Here is a 16,017-nt window from a genome sequence, read left to right on the forward strand (position 1 = left end):
CTTTATTTGCTGAAGTTCTAATGATACATTTTCCAATGCTTGAAGTTTTTGAAGGAACGGTTTATTCCAAAGGGGTGATTCAAGCCACGTGTCATCACATTTCTGAGGCTCACTCAGGACAGACCCCAAAACACTGATCCTTTTAAAAACTGCATCAGGCACACTATCCCCTCTTTGGGACAGATCCTCTGTTGCCTGGAATTCCTCTTCCAGTTCCTGCAACGGAATCTTCATCTCTTCTACTTGCTGTTCTAAGGCTCGCTTAGACTTTTCTAGCTCCTGAACTCTTTTCACAACATCATCCTTGGAGCTGACCAAATCTTCCATCTCTGTACACAGCTGTTTGTTAACTCTTTCTAGTTTAACATTACACTCTAGAGCTTCCTCCAAAGAGCGAGCCAAGAACAGGGCTTTGCTCTCGTTATCACGCGCCTCCGTTTTTGCACGGTCGCGTTCTTCTGCATATTTTGCAGACACAGTTTTCTCCTCACCAAGCATCTGATCAAACTTCTTTTTCACATCTTCAACACACTCTAATGAACCAACGCTTTCTTCCATGCGTTTTTTCATATCCGCTATCTGAGCTTGCAATGTTGCGACTTGCTCTGATAGGTTTTTCTTTGCTTCCGCCTCCTCTTTTAATTGTTCCAGGAAGCCATTTTTCTCATCTTCCATTTGTTTGAGCTTTGTGCTAAAACTCAGCCTTTTACACCTCTCTTCCTGTAAGAGTTCCTGCGTGTCTTGCAGCTGCGATTCCAAGATAGAAAAATCTTCCGCAATTTCTCTAGATTTGCTGTCTGCTTGAGAAAGCTGATTTGTAACATTGTCCAGCTCAACCTGCAGTCGGTTTGCCTTCTCTGACAGCTTAGCACACAATCGGTCACCTTCTGACACCTTCACTTGCGATTCCAGAAGCTGTGCCTCTACTTTTTCCCTCTTATGTTCACAATCTCCTTTTCCCTGCATAAGAGCCTTCACCTCATTGGCTAGTTTCTGGGAATGAGACTGTAATTCTGCCACACAGGCTTCTTTCTCCTTTAACTGCTGCTGGAAACGTTGGGCTTCACCTTTCCAACTTTCACAGTCTGCACGTAATTCATCTACCACATTGCTCAAAGTGGTGAGCTCATACACAGTACTCAGTAATTTAGCCTCTCTTTCACTTTTCTCATTGTCGCTGAGAGACAATGTCGTTTTCAGAGCGACATTCTGTTCCTGCGACTCCTGCAGGTCTATTTTTGTAGCTCCCAAAGACTGAAGACTTTTTTCCAGCTGATTACGCAACTCCAACATATCAGCCATACTTTGCTTCTGCAAAGTCTGAATTTCAATTTCCTTTTCCATGAGGATGGTATCTTTCTCCTTTATAGTGTCTTGACATTTTTGCAACTCGACCAAAAGAAGAGCAGTGGATTCTTCCCACTGTAACACATGAGACTTGAGTAGTTCATTCATTTCCTGCAAGTTTCTATGCTCCATTTTAAGCAATTCCAAGGCTTGTTCCTTTTCTTCCATTTTCCGTTGCAAGGCATCCAACTCAGCCCTGCACACATACTCGGTTTCCTCCAAACCGATGGCCTCCATTGGCTGCTGGCGTCTCTGTTTCCAGCCTGCCATGCTCTCTTGGTGATCCTTTTGTTGAGCTGCAAAGCTCCGCTGTTTCAGCATCTCCCCCATTTTGAGCTTACTTTTCATCTGAGCACACTGCGTCTCCATAGCAGTTTCATCAGTGTTGCTAGGGACAACAACCTTCCTCTTTAGTAGACTCTCTTTAGGCATGGATGGGGCTGGTTCAGACGGCAACATCCCCTCCATCCATAGAATCCGGTCTCTCATTTCATCTATCTTTGCATTCTTCAGGCGTTTTGAACGCCCCATCTTCAATAACTCCACAAACAAATTTTTCACAGTCCAGCAAAAAATTTTCAGACCACTGTCTCTTCAACACATGTAGTTTTTCTCTCTCTTGCGGGATCTCTTTTCCTGCGCACACAGTTTGTGCAGTCACTTGCACCAGACACAACAAAGTTCATCAAATAATTTTGAGACCGCTGTCTCTTTAAAACACTTTTTTTTTTTTTTTCTGTCAGGATCTTCTCTCCTGCACACATAGATTGTGCAATCTCATGCACCAGACAAAGTTCATCAAACATTTGCACTTCCTTGCAGGGATCTTCGCTTCTGCCCACTGCATACCTCCACCATATGTGAGGGATTAGCTCGGTGGCGGGTGTGGATGACCCCTTGGGGGGTGCGTTTTCCCAGAGAGGTAGCCGACAAGTGCTTGCAAACAAACAGTGTGGTTTATTAAATGGTGTTTTCTTCACCAGGCTGTATGCAGCAAAACATCCAAAATAAAATAAAACAGAAAACAAATCCTTGCCTCTGTGGGCGGCTACCTTCTCACAACTGGAACCTGCCTAAGTGTCTGTCTCCAACCTACCGTCGGGCAGACTTCCTTGTCACATAGCGGACACTCAATAGTCCTTTTGTAATAGCTTCACAGGGCAACACAGTCCTTTTGTTTCTTTCACATCAACAGTTCGTCTTCTCACCTTTGAGACGTATTCACCCTTGGTTACCGTCCCGGGCACACATCACTCCGGGGGGTCTTCTCCCAGGCCCACACATCCTGTCGGGAGGCACACGCTGACTGTCCTCCTGCTCCCAGCCCACATGGCTTCAGGATGCAGCTTCTGGAGGCAGCAAACAACAGGAATTTCTCTGAACAAATTATAGAGACTTAACTCCCTCATTCTGAACAGGTGAAGGCCTTTCAACTTCCTGCTGGCTAGCTCTGTAGCCAACACCCTAAATTTATTAATGGACTTCTCAATCAGGTGGAAATGTATCTCCTTCCTGTCACAATATATATATATATATATATATATATACACAGGATGTGGCCTCCTCTATACTGCACTCATAGTATATATATATATATATATATATATATATATGCACAGGACGCAGCCTCCTCTATACTGCACTCAGTGTCACCTTATCAGGGCCCATCAGTGCGCCTCATTAGCGCACATTATTGAAGGAGAACAATTACCTATTTGCAAAATTTTATAACAAACTAAAAAAAAACAGTGCTTTTTTGTTTTTTATAACCTAAAAATTATCTTTAATGGATACGCAGACGATTAAAAATGAATAGAGATTGATGTAAAAGACAAACAACAGAATATCTAACTCTTTAATGATGGGGGGGGGGGGGGGGGGGGCGCCGATACAGCTTCTCGCCAAGGGCGCTGGAGACCCTAGGTACGCCTCTGCCAGCAACAAAGATGAAAACTTGCAACAGCACTGTACACTTTACACTCGGGGCTCTCCTGCCCCTTTTCTTCTGTAAGCAAAACTCAGGCTAGCCAGCCTTATTACTTTTAGCTCTGCATCCTGTATCCTCAGCAGTAGTAATCAGTATGTGGGATTCGCACAACTTTCCCCTCAGAGTCTCTTACCCGGATAGACCAAGCCTGGCCAGATTCGATTGGGCAGCAGACCTCCACACGATCAATGTAGATGGCCCATCCAAAGTTCCAGTTAGCCTTTACAGATTGGAAGGTTTTGATAACTCTGGCTTTGACTGGTTGCGGGGTTTTGGGATATAAAGATATATAAATCTCCTGGCTTCGATCTCCAGCATAATCTCCCTCGGAACATAAGGATAGTCATATGCATATTCCAAGGCCACCTTTCTCTGTATCAGCTGTTGTAGTCTGGAGAACCTGGGGAGGGTTTGTCTGCTGCCTCTCCCAGGCGGGGAATACAGGGTCTCCTCTTTGATGATGAGAGATGCATAGGCCTCATTTTGTTCCTGAGCCCAGGCATAGGTCCGAGGTGGGGATAGATCTTGGACCCATGTAGAGTAGGCCTCGCAGAACCCCAAATACCTGGCACACTGACCATATACCACAGAATCCCTAGTCTCCTCATCAGGAACACTTGGACTGCTTTGTTCATCCAACCCCCTGTCCCACTCGGTCTCTTCCTCTGACTTCCTGGCATCAATCCCCTCCTCCAAGGATACGTAACGATGCTGGAAGCTAGGAGACCCCACATCAATGGCCCCGGCCTCTTCATCACTGCTTCCACCCGCAGTCTTTCCCACCGCAGGCCATCGACTCCCCTCTGCCTTTGTAAGAGTGGAATATGTATATGTCAAAGCAGTCTTCTGTACATCAGGTGGCCGCTCTCCGGCCCTCACTACCTGCATGCACACAGCCTCGGAAGTACAGGTCTCTCTCACCTGGCACACTGTAGTACTGGCAGATGTCACTGATCCCAGTTCCATCAGCACCTTGAGCACTCCTCTTCCTCTGCCCACAGAGATTCCCGGTTCGGAAGCCGACAGAGCACAAGTGACCCTGGTCTCCCACATCATATTCAGTCTCCTGGGCTGATCATCACTCTTCTCCGCCCGCAGTAGCAGATTGCCACAGTGCCCGCACTGGCCCCACACTTGCACCCGCATGGTGACATTCAGACACTGACAACATACCAGGCCCAAATGCTCCACGCTTGCTCCACACAATGCCAGTCCTCCATCGGGCACCAATCGCACCCCAGTGTCCCACAGGGTCGATATCGGCATTCTGGTCCTCTCTGCAGGATCTCCGCCAACACATGGGATACACGTAGGATAGTCTCTGCGCTCCAGCTCCAGCTGACGGTACTCGCCATCTTGCTCCTCCACACACGTGTCTCCCTCTCAGCTACACCCAAAAGCGGAAGTAATTTGTAGGCTACCTTCCTCTTTCTGGATTGGCTGTTCGTCGGCAGCGTCTCCGCCCACAAATACAGATTAGCTGATTTTGTGGTGGTGGTTCCTCCTACTTGGCAGATCTCTTCAGTGCGCACTTTCCTGCGTGGTACAGTAACCTTTTTCATTGCCGCTCCAACTCAGCTTAGCCAGCATGAAAGTTACTGTAAAGCAGATCGTGCTCTTCGATCTGCACGCATCCATCATCCTTGTCTGTACTTGGGCTTCGGCTGCACCTCCATCTCTCCAGGCCCACCGATCCCCTTTGCTATTTAGGAGAATTGCCCCGCTGTCAGACTTTGCACGGCCAGCATTCCTCTTCATAGCATTTGCACAGACAACATCCGCCACACTGTTCTGGAAAAGTGTCCCGCTGTCATTAACTGCATGGTCAACAATTTTCTTTACAGCATCTCCAGCGATATCTTCCTTGCCACTATCTTTGAAAAGTGTCACGCTGTCATTTACTGCACGGTCAACATTTTTCTTTATAGCAAAAAGAATATCTAAAAACAAACATGGCCCCCGGGACACCGATCCACGTGCCCTGGGCCGTTATTTTCTCCATCCACACTTGCACCAGGCACTGTAAAGCAGACACAGTCCTTTTGCACAGCATGATGTATCTCTTCCCCTCTAACTCTCCTGCACATTTCTTGAGAGAACAGGTTATATTCCCCACAAAAGTCCATCCGTGGCCGCTGGCAACCATCACCGTGAACTTGGCTCTTCAAAAAATATATATGCACCTTAAAGAATAAGTGCACTTTTAAAAGGCTGTGGCTCCTTTATTATAAGTTTTCGTACTTGGGGTTGGTACCTCAGGCCATATAGGTGGGGACTTTAAGGTCAAAGTAATAAATAATAATAATAATAATATAGATACAAAACGGTAAAATAAGACATGTGTTTACTGTCTTTTTGTAGAGTAATGCATATACAAAGTATATCAGATATTGTGAGGGGTTATAGACCCCGGGTGAAGAGATGTGGTTTAGTTCAGAAGGAAGTGACAAGTGTGAAAATTGTGACTATTTTAGGATAATTCTTTATCAAGTCAGAGAGTTTCTCCTGCGTTTATGTCCCAACGCGTTTCGGCTCACAGTCGAGCCTTTGTCAAGGGTGGTAGTCACAGATTCTGCAATAATTATATAGATATATCTTTTGTTAGTAGTCTAGTAGTAAATACCACTGATTTTATTCAAATGTTGTATAAAGAAGAAGATATAAATACATACATCGATTATTTTCTTTCCATGTGTGATAATATTGATCCCTCTGGAGCAACGAGAACCTGAGCCGTATAGCCTGAAAGGTATGATACTTGTTAGGGTGGGTATGTTGTTCAATAGTGTGTGAGTATAGTTGATAGAGTGAACTTACGGTCCGTGCTACTATTCAAGGCAGCCACCTGTCCAATCTGTGCTGCTGATTTTATCCCATCAACGTGTCCTCTAGTGTGTGCTGTATTGGCCCCTGATTGGATCCTGGTACGTCCAATCTGTGGGTATACGTCTGTTAAGGGTTGTATATCATATTGTTTATGTTGATATTCGTCAATTTAATTGGTTCTAAGAACTTTTGGTATAATTTGTACCTGGAAGGGTTTCTTCTATATATGTATATATGTATAAGGAATAATACATATGTATACTGACCCAAGACTCAATTTTGGTGCCAATGGGGATCTCCTCCTATGGATAAACGACACATTGTTTTAGTGTATCACTATATCATAGTGTGTTGGGATTATTGTGCATAAGTTTGCTTTTGTTTACCTTGTGTCAGGTCTGTTGTATGGGGCCTCACTGAAGTTCTTGGGAAATTTCAATGGGTCTCCACTGTTTGGCATGCGGCTGCAGGTAGTAATATAGTGGTGATATTACCATTCAGTAATTCTTAATGCCACATGCATGAACGGTTTTCAATTGTTGTTGACTTACTTTAAGTATCTGCTTCGGCTGCTTGGCTGCTGCGGTCCTCTCTCCTCCCTGTCAGTTGGGGAGTGAGGAGGACAGCGGTTATTATAAGTTTAAGAGAAAGCTAGTATGCTTGCAATTATAACCTCCTAAACCCCCCCCCCCCAATCACCGCAACCCCCCGCCCCTTAGCAGATGGCAGTACAGGACCATGTTAATGCATATTTACTTATTTTAATTAATGTGTATTATTTTTCTTATTTTAATTAATGCTGAATGTGTAGTACAAAATAAAATCTATCTATCTATCTATCTATCTATCTATCTATCTATCTATCTATCTATCTATCTATCTATCTATCTATCTATCTATCTATCTATCTATCTGTCTGTCTGTCTGTCTGTCTGTCTGTCTGTCTGTCTGTCTGTCTGTCTGTCTGTCTGTCATGTTGTTTTTAACAAGAGGATAAATAATGTACATGATTACAGATAAAAGGTATATCGCATTAGTGTGGCTATGATTTAACACCACATTTCATGGCTCATGTGTTTCTGAGCCATATCTGTTTTTGCACAGTAGTAGTTTAGCTTAATTATTGTGAAGCTGCCAAAAATGCAACACAACTAACTCTATTGGTAAGAATGCATTCTACTTTTAGCTTGACTTTTATAAATAAACAGTCCCAGGTGGGCTGTTACATAACTAATTATAATCAGAATGTCAGTCAATAATGTCATCACAGTCCAGAGTTGTGACTTGTGCCATGATATGTCTCATCTCTAAACCTGACAGCCCAAGGTTTAAAAGAACTGGGTTTTCATCATGGAGCCTCTAAAGGCACAACGTTTAGAGCCCAAATAAACATACCACTTCTAGGATAACCTCTATCATGCAGAACTTTTTCTTGTTTTAGTGCGATCTGAAAGGTTACCTTGGCTCCCAATAGTCACAAGCCTTCTGTGCTTAATGGTACATACAGCCTTGTTCTTAAATTAAAGTGTTTGGTTTATTAATTTACCCTGGTAGCTTGTCCTTGATTTATGAAGTGGATATAGATCTCAGTAAAAATATTATACATTTTAGAATTTAACATTTACATTTTGGCAGACTTAACTAGAAAAGACCAAATGATGATGGATGCTCTCATATGCATACTTGTGAAATAAGAGAGAAACATATTTTTGATTATTTTTTATCTATTAGGCGATACGGTATATTTGAAGTTCAATGGAAGGGAGGTTGTTGATAAAGTTGTCATTAACTGCAGGAATAGTATTACATTTCTGTCACTGTGGCTGCTGAGAGGCTCAATGAAAATGCAGGCTATGCACTAGCTACATAGCGTGCTTCATTTATGTGTTATATATGAACCCAAAGGAAAGTTTTACAAACTGAATATATACATGACCATAATCATCACAGGGTGGTTTCAAATGTGAGCTAAATCCAACCAATGAAAAATATTTTATCATAACAATCATACTATGGGCATTTATGATTCAATCCCTAAACATGCATGTTTATATTATTAGACAAGTATAAGGCTATAAAGTTATAAGGTCAGCTATTCCTAGTGGTGGCCTTGTCTTCAGAAAAAAAACTTATGATGGAAGCTACATTTGATTATACTGTGGTTGGAATTGCTATGTATCATTGATGAAACTCCTCAAATCCTGTGCTGATCTATTTACTGCTTGCTTTGTCTGTGCAAAGATGTTGCAAAAAGAATTTTCAGTTATCATGAATGAGAAGGTCTTTCAAAAAAAAACCTGCACATATAAATTGTCTACCTGAGATAGCAACAAAAGTATAAGACATTTATTGCAGTGGAATGCCAATGTTACTGTTTTTACATTTTCTAAACATCATCTCTAGGCTGTCACTCAATAACTGTGGGACTACTGAATGCAGTTTATCTTTCACATAAAAGGCCCAGAAAGAGGAATCTACCTATCACCTAAAACAATAACTTTGCATGTGAAGCTGCTCAGTCCAGTAGTACCTGAACCTTATCAGTATTTTTAAATAATATGCATTGAAGTACAATATTGTCTTTTTAAAAACATGAATGGCTGCATATCTTTATGAGCATCACAAATCCAATAAAAAAAAGGCGTTATTCCTTATTACTATAGTGAATTGGGGGGAATACATGCAAATCATTCATTGCCTGATGACCCTGTAACTAGTGATGGACGAACATCGGCCGGGGTGGTTCGCGAACGTTAGCCGCAAACTTTCTCAAATGTCCCCGAACCGCAAGTTCGTGGCGGGCCCCATTGACATTAATGGGAGGCGAACTTTAAAAACCTTTAGGTCATATTTGCAGCCAAAAAGACTTACTAGCTGTGCACAAATAGTCCCACCACATAGACAATGTCATAACAGAAGTAATGCAATTGGAAAAGTTGCCCCTAAAAATTATTTTTTTTTTTTACAGCAAAAAAATGTTTTTTTTTTTTTATTAAATCAGCCAGAACTGACAGCAGCCGGTAAATACATGTCAAATACATATAGGGTCCATTCACACATCTGTAAAATGGGTCCGCATCCATTCCACAATTTGGCGGAATGTTTACAGACCCATTGATTTTCAATTCCAGTCTGAAAAATTAGGCATTCACAGGATAAAGAAGTAAGGCCCCAAAAATTAGCACACATGCGTTTACCTGACAGCTAAGAACGTTGTATTCTGTGGCTGAAGGTACATTTGGCATTCACAGGATAAATAAGTAAGTGTCGGCCATGAAAGGCCCCAAAAATTAGCCCACATGGGTTTACCTGACAGCTAAGAACGTTGTATTCTGTGGCTGGAGGTACATTAGGCATTCACAGGATAAATAAGTAAGTGTTGGCCATGAAAGGCCCCAAAAATTAGCCCACATGGGTTTACCTGACAGCTAAGAATGTTGTATTCTGTGGCTGGAGGTACATTAGGCATTCACAGGATAAATAAGTAAGTGTCGGCCATAAAAGGCCCCAAAAATTAGGCATTCATTGGACATGAAATGCCTTTTCTGCCGCTGTATTTACTGAAGACAAGGACCATGGATTGTTGTGGGTGGATGGCGGTCTGGCAGATATTTGTGGCCTGTCACGAGGAATTTAAATGAAACATGGTCTACTGGTCACATGTGTTGAATTCCTCAGAGATCCATGCCTCATTCATTTTTAGCGTCCACATCGGCCGCTAACCCGATGTAGTCGGACACCTGTCGGTCTAGGCATTCCCTGATGCTGGATCCGGAGTACAGCTGTTGATTGGTTGGCTGAAAGAAGGATCTCATATCTGAAGTGACCAACACATCTTCAAACCGCCCTCTTCTTGCAGGCGCTGTTGGATTGCTACCCACAACTGTCTCTCTGTGACTGGAAATTCCTCTGCCAGCGCACACAAAAGCAGAATGCAGCATTTCTCACAGCAAGGCCGGGAAGTGCTGCATTCTGACCGCCCTCTGTGATGGTGGTAACATTTCCCCCATTTTTTGTTTGTACCGGGGGTCTAAGTATGTTGCCACCCAGTACTGGTCCTTGCCCTTTATGCTTTTTATACGAGGGTCCCCCTTAAAACACTGGAGCATGAGGCCCCCATTCGCATTAAACTGGACGTGGTGTAGTGGCCTGGCTCCAGCTCATCATCCAGGATAATCTCAACTTCGTTCTCCTCCCCCCATCCACGGCAACACCAGGGATCCCAGACAGGTTTAAAGCATGCTCTTCTTGCTCCTCCTCATCCCCCCCGGCACCATCCTCCTCTGACTCCTCTGCAGATTCCTGTTGTTGACTTGCCTCAGATGGAGTAGCACCCCCTGGGAATTCATTCAACATTGCGACTTTCTCATCTTCCTGATCCTCGACGGCTTGATCAATGACACGACGCAATGCACACTCCAGAAAGAAGGCGTAAGGTACGATGTCACTGATGGCGCCCTGGCCGTGACTGACCAGTTTGGCGATCTCATCCAATGGCCGCAGAAGTCTGCATGCGTCTCGCACGAGCAGCCACTGGCGAGGTGAAAAAAACCCAACCTCCCCAGAACCTGTCCTGCCGCAGAGTTCGTACAGGTAGTCGTTACTCGTTAACTGCACGTTTCTGCTGGAGCGCCCTTTCAAGCATATGCAACGTTGAGTTCCATCACGTCGGGCAGTCACAAATAAGACGCCTGACGGGCACGTTGTGTTGCCGCTGAATGTCAGCAAGGCGAGCCATGACTGTGTAAGATCTTCTGCAATGGCCCGAGATTTTCCTGGACCCCAGGGTATTTGGCAACGAATCACTGCACGACCAAGTTTAGGATGTGTGCCATGCATGGCACGTGTGTTATTTGGCTCTGTTTCAGCGGGCTCAGCGGATTGGCACCGTTGTAGCACACCACTTTACCAACTGTCAAATTGTGCAGCTGAAAGGAGTGCAGGACCAGTGTGGCTCTTAGCTTCCAGGCACAACAGACGGAGCACAGCATGGCAACGTCTCACCTGGCATGTGGAATAGGTTCTGGGGATCTTGGGCGGCGCAGCGGAAGAGACGGTAGCAGCGGAAAAGGAGGAGCCAGCCGAGGAGGAGAGGGAGGATGGAGTGGATGGAGGAGAAGAAGAGGCAGGCCTGCATGCAATCCGTGGTGGTAAAATCAAATCTACACGGGTGCCACGGTTTACATGCTTGACGGCCGTCAGAAGGTTCACCCAGTGGGCAGTAAAAGTGATATACCTTCCCTGCCCGTGTTTGCTAGACCATGTGTCTGGGGTCAGATGTATCTTGGCACCGACACTGTGTGCCAGAGATACATTCACTTGCCGCTGAACATGGCCATACAGCTCTGGAATGCCCTTGTGCGAGAAATATTTCCTGCCTGGGACCTTCCATTGTGGTGTTCCAATGGCCACAAATTTCAGAAAAGCCTCCGAGTCCATCAGTTGATATGGCAGTAGTTGGCGGGCTAACAGTTCCAACAAGCCAGCAGTCAAACGTTGGGCAAGAGGGTTATCCGTTGTCATCATTTTTTTATACTCCAACATTTGGGCCACGGAAGCCTGCCTTTTTCCAGAACAACATGAGGACGGCATGATGGAAGGTGGAGTGGAGGACAATTGTGAGAAGAGAGGAGAAGGAGAAGAGGCTGGACGGTGAGAGCCTGGAGTGTGACTTTGTGGGTTCTAAAGGCGTTGCTCCCACTGGGCTTGGTGATGGGAGTTCAGGTGCCTTCTTAAGGCGGTCGTCCCTAGGTGAGTGTTGGGCTTACCGGGACTTATGCGTTGACTGCAAAGGCTGCAGATGGCGACACTGTTGTCAGCAGCGGACACATTAAAAAAAGCCCACACTGCGGAGCCATGTGCTGGCGTCCTGGGAGCGCCAGATGTGACTGTACATGGTTGATGGCTCGCTCCTGATACATTTGCAGTCTGCTTTGTCCCTCCTGTGCAATGCAAGTTCCGCCTGCTTCTCCTACCTATCTGCTGGTCCGTCTCTCCCTCTGAACTCCTCTTCCTCTCTTGTGGCCACCCATGTGACGTCCATAGACACGTCATCATCGACGTCACCTTCCCCACCACTAACATTCGAGATCTCGGAGTAGGCAGCAACAGCAGGGACCAACCTCCTTGGGCCGATCTGGGTACTGTCGTCAGACTGCTGATCGGCGGCTGTTGCTACCTCCTCTTCCTGATCCGATGGCTGTGCATCGCAAATGTCTTGTGATGGTTTGGAAAATAATTCCAGTAACTCAAGCGGAGGGTATATGGTGGTGGTGGTGGTGTTGGTGTCTTTGCACACAGCAGAGAGTGAAGAGGATGCACATAGAGAGGATGAGGAGGGTGCAGAAGAGGAAGGCTGAGTGAGCCACTCAACCAAGTCTGGTGCATCCTTTGACGTAATCGAACGCACCTTCTGGAACTTCACACTTTGGCTCCGGCCTACTGCTCCTGCCCTACCCCTACCACCCCTGCGTAAGGGCCTGCCTCTTCCTCTCCTGTCATTTTTTAAATTACCCTGTGACAAAAGTCTCTAGAGAAGCGCAGTATATGTGGAACAAGGTATATAACACCCCGCTTCAATCTGTGGTATTAGGGAGCCACTGGTTTATCACCCCAGTTGTACAAAAAATTGGCCAGTGAGTTTGGCACTTTGTGTAGCAGAGTTGTTGCAGAGTTAAGAGGCAATATTGTTGCAGGACACAAATACACTTAGACAAGTATACTCAGATAACACCCCACTTCAATATGTGGTATTGGGGGGCCACTAGTTTATCACACCAGTTCTACAAATAATTGGCCAGTAACTGTTGTCACTGTGTGTAGCACAGTTAACGCAGCAAAAGAGGCCACATTTTTGCAGGACTAAAATACACTCTTATAAAAGTATACTGTTAAATAACACCCCACTTCAATATGTGGTATTGGGGGGCCAATGGTCTATCACACCAGTTGTACAAAAAATTGGCCAGTGAGTTTGGCACTGTGTGTAGCAGAGTAATGCAGCAATAGAGACAATATTGTTGCAGGACACAAATACACTTATAAAAGTATACTCAGATAACACCCCACTTCAATATGTGGTACTGGGGGCCACTGGTTTATCACACCAGATGTAGTTTGGCACTGTGTGTAGCAGAGTTAACGCAGCAAAAGAGGCAACATTGTTGCAGGACACAAATACACTTAGACAAGTATACTCAGATAACACCCCACTTCAATATGTGGTATTGGGGGGCCACTGGTCTATCACACCAGTTGTACAGAAAATGTCCAGTGAGTTTGGCACTGTGTGCAGCAGAGGTAACGCAGCAATAGAGGCAATTGCAGGACACAAATACACTTATAAAAGTATACTCAGATAACACCCCACTTCAATATGTGGTATTGGGGGCCACTTGTTTATCACACCAGTTGTACAAAAAAATTGGCCAGTGAGTTTGGCACTGTGTGTAGCAGAGTTAACACAGCAAAAGAGGCAACATTGTTGCAGGACACAAATACACTTAGACAAGTATACTCAGATAACACCCCAGTTCAATATGTGGTATTGGGGGGCCACTGGTTTATCACCCCAGTCGTACAAAAAATTGGCCAGTGAGTTTGGCACTTTGTGTAGCAGAGTTAACGCACCAAAAGAGGCAATATTGTTGTAGGACACAAATACACTTATAAAAGTATACTCTTGTAACACCCCACTTCAGTATGTGGTATTGGGGGGGCACTGGTTTATCACACCAGTTCTACAAATAATTGGCCAGTAACTGTTGTCACTGTGTGTAGCACAGTTAACACAGCAAAAGATGCCAATTTTTTGCAGGACTAAAATACACTCTTATAAAAGTATACTGTTAAATAACACCCCACTTCAATATGTGGTATTAGGGGGCCACTGGTCTATCACACCAGTTCTACAAAAAACTTGGCCAGTGAGTTTGGCACTGTGTGTAGCAGAGTTAACGCAGCAAAAGGGGCAATATTGTTGCAGGACACAAATACACTTATAAAGGTATACTCAGATAACACCCCACTTTAATATGTGGTATTGGGGGCCACTGGTCTATCACACCAGTTGTTCAGAAAATTTCCAGTGAGTTTGGCACTGTGTGTAGCAGAGGTAACGCAGCAATAGAGGAAATTTTGTTGCAGGACACAAATACACTTATAAAAGTATACTCAGATAACACCCCACTTCAATATGTGGTATTGGGGGCCACTTGTTTATCACACCAGTTGTACAAAAAATTGGCCAGTGAGTTTGGCACTGTGTGTAGCAGAGTTAACACAGCAAAAGAGGCAATATTGTTGCAGGACACAAATACACTTAGACAAGTATACTCAGATAACACCCCACTTCAATATGTGGTATTGGGGGACCACTGGTCTATCACACCAGTTATAATACTTTAAAAGTGCTTTTGTCACTGTTTGTAGTATTGCTGTAGAAACGCTCAACACACCAGTCACAATGCTGTACAGTACACAATACAAATCCACTATAATATGCTTTCTATATTACAAAGTATATTATAAGTGGATTACACCCCTATATAGTGCACTGCACATCTATAACAAATACCAGTCCTTAAAATGACTTTTGTGGACCTTAACAGAGCAATTTGTGTCACTGACGAATCTGTCCCTGGTGAACACAGCAGACCTCTCCCTACACTGACAAAAATGAGACAGTACATCTATACCAAATACTAGCCCTTAAAATGACTTTTGTGGACCTTAACCACTTTACCACTAGAGCATTTTGCTGTCTTACGTCTGGGCCACTTTTTGCGATTCGGCGCTGTGCGACTTTAACTGACAATTGCGCGGTCATGCGACCCCGTACCCCAACAAAATTTACGTCCTTTTTTTCCCATAAATAGAGCTTTCTTTTGGTGGTGTTTGATCACCTGTGCGATTTTTACTTTTTGCGCTATAAACAAAAAAAGATCGTTTATTTTGAAAAAATAACAATATTTTTAAAAATTTTTTATATGAAATTCCCCCCCAAAAAGATGTAAAAACCAATTTTTATTTAAATTTTTGGCCAATTTGTTTTCTGCTACCCATGTTTGGTAAAAAAAATCGCAATAAGCGTATTTTGATTGGTTTGTGCAAAAGTTATTGCGTTTACTAACTAAGGGAAAGATTTCTGTCATTTTTGGTGTTTTTTTTTTTAACGAGTAATGGCGGCGATCTGCGATTTTTTTTGCGGGACTGCGACATTGCGGCGGACAGATCGGACCCTTGACTGACATTTTTGACACTTTTGGGGGTACCAGTGGCATTACTGCAGTAATCAGTGCTATAAATATGCACTGTTACTGTAAAAATGACACTGGCAGGGAAGGGGTTAATTTTATTGGAGAGGGAGGGATTAATGTATGCCTGGTGCTTAATAACGTGTGGGGGGGGAGGTGACTGAGTGAGCCAGGGACAGATCGGATGTTCAGCTATGCTGAACACTCCGATCTGTCACTCCCTGTCACTTGTTTACACAGACGGGCGGATCTCCAAACTGGATTCCCCGACGATCGGGGCAGAGCAGCGGCGATTGCCGCCGCTCCTCCCCTGGCCCGACTCCCGCTGTGAATGAAAACAGCGGGAGCGCGCCTCTGGCGGTGCGCGAGCGCCGCCTACAGGGGGAGGAGTCTAGCGACGTAGGTCTACGTCGCTAGACGATAACGAGCCACTGTGCCGCAGTAGCAGCACAGTGGCTAGAGTTAAAGTGGTTAACAGAGCAATATGTGTCACTGACGATCTGTTCCTGGTGCACACAGCAAACCTCTCCCTACACTGACAAAAGAGACAGTACACCTATACCAAATACCAGCCCTTAAAAGGACTTTTGTGGACCTTAACAG

The sequence above is a fragment of the Pelophylax lessonae genome, assembly GCF_965119305.1.
Source record: "Pelophylax lessonae genome assembly, chromosome: 3".
NCBI lineage: Eukaryota > Metazoa > Chordata > Amphibia > Anura > Ranidae > Pelophylax > Pelophylax lessonae.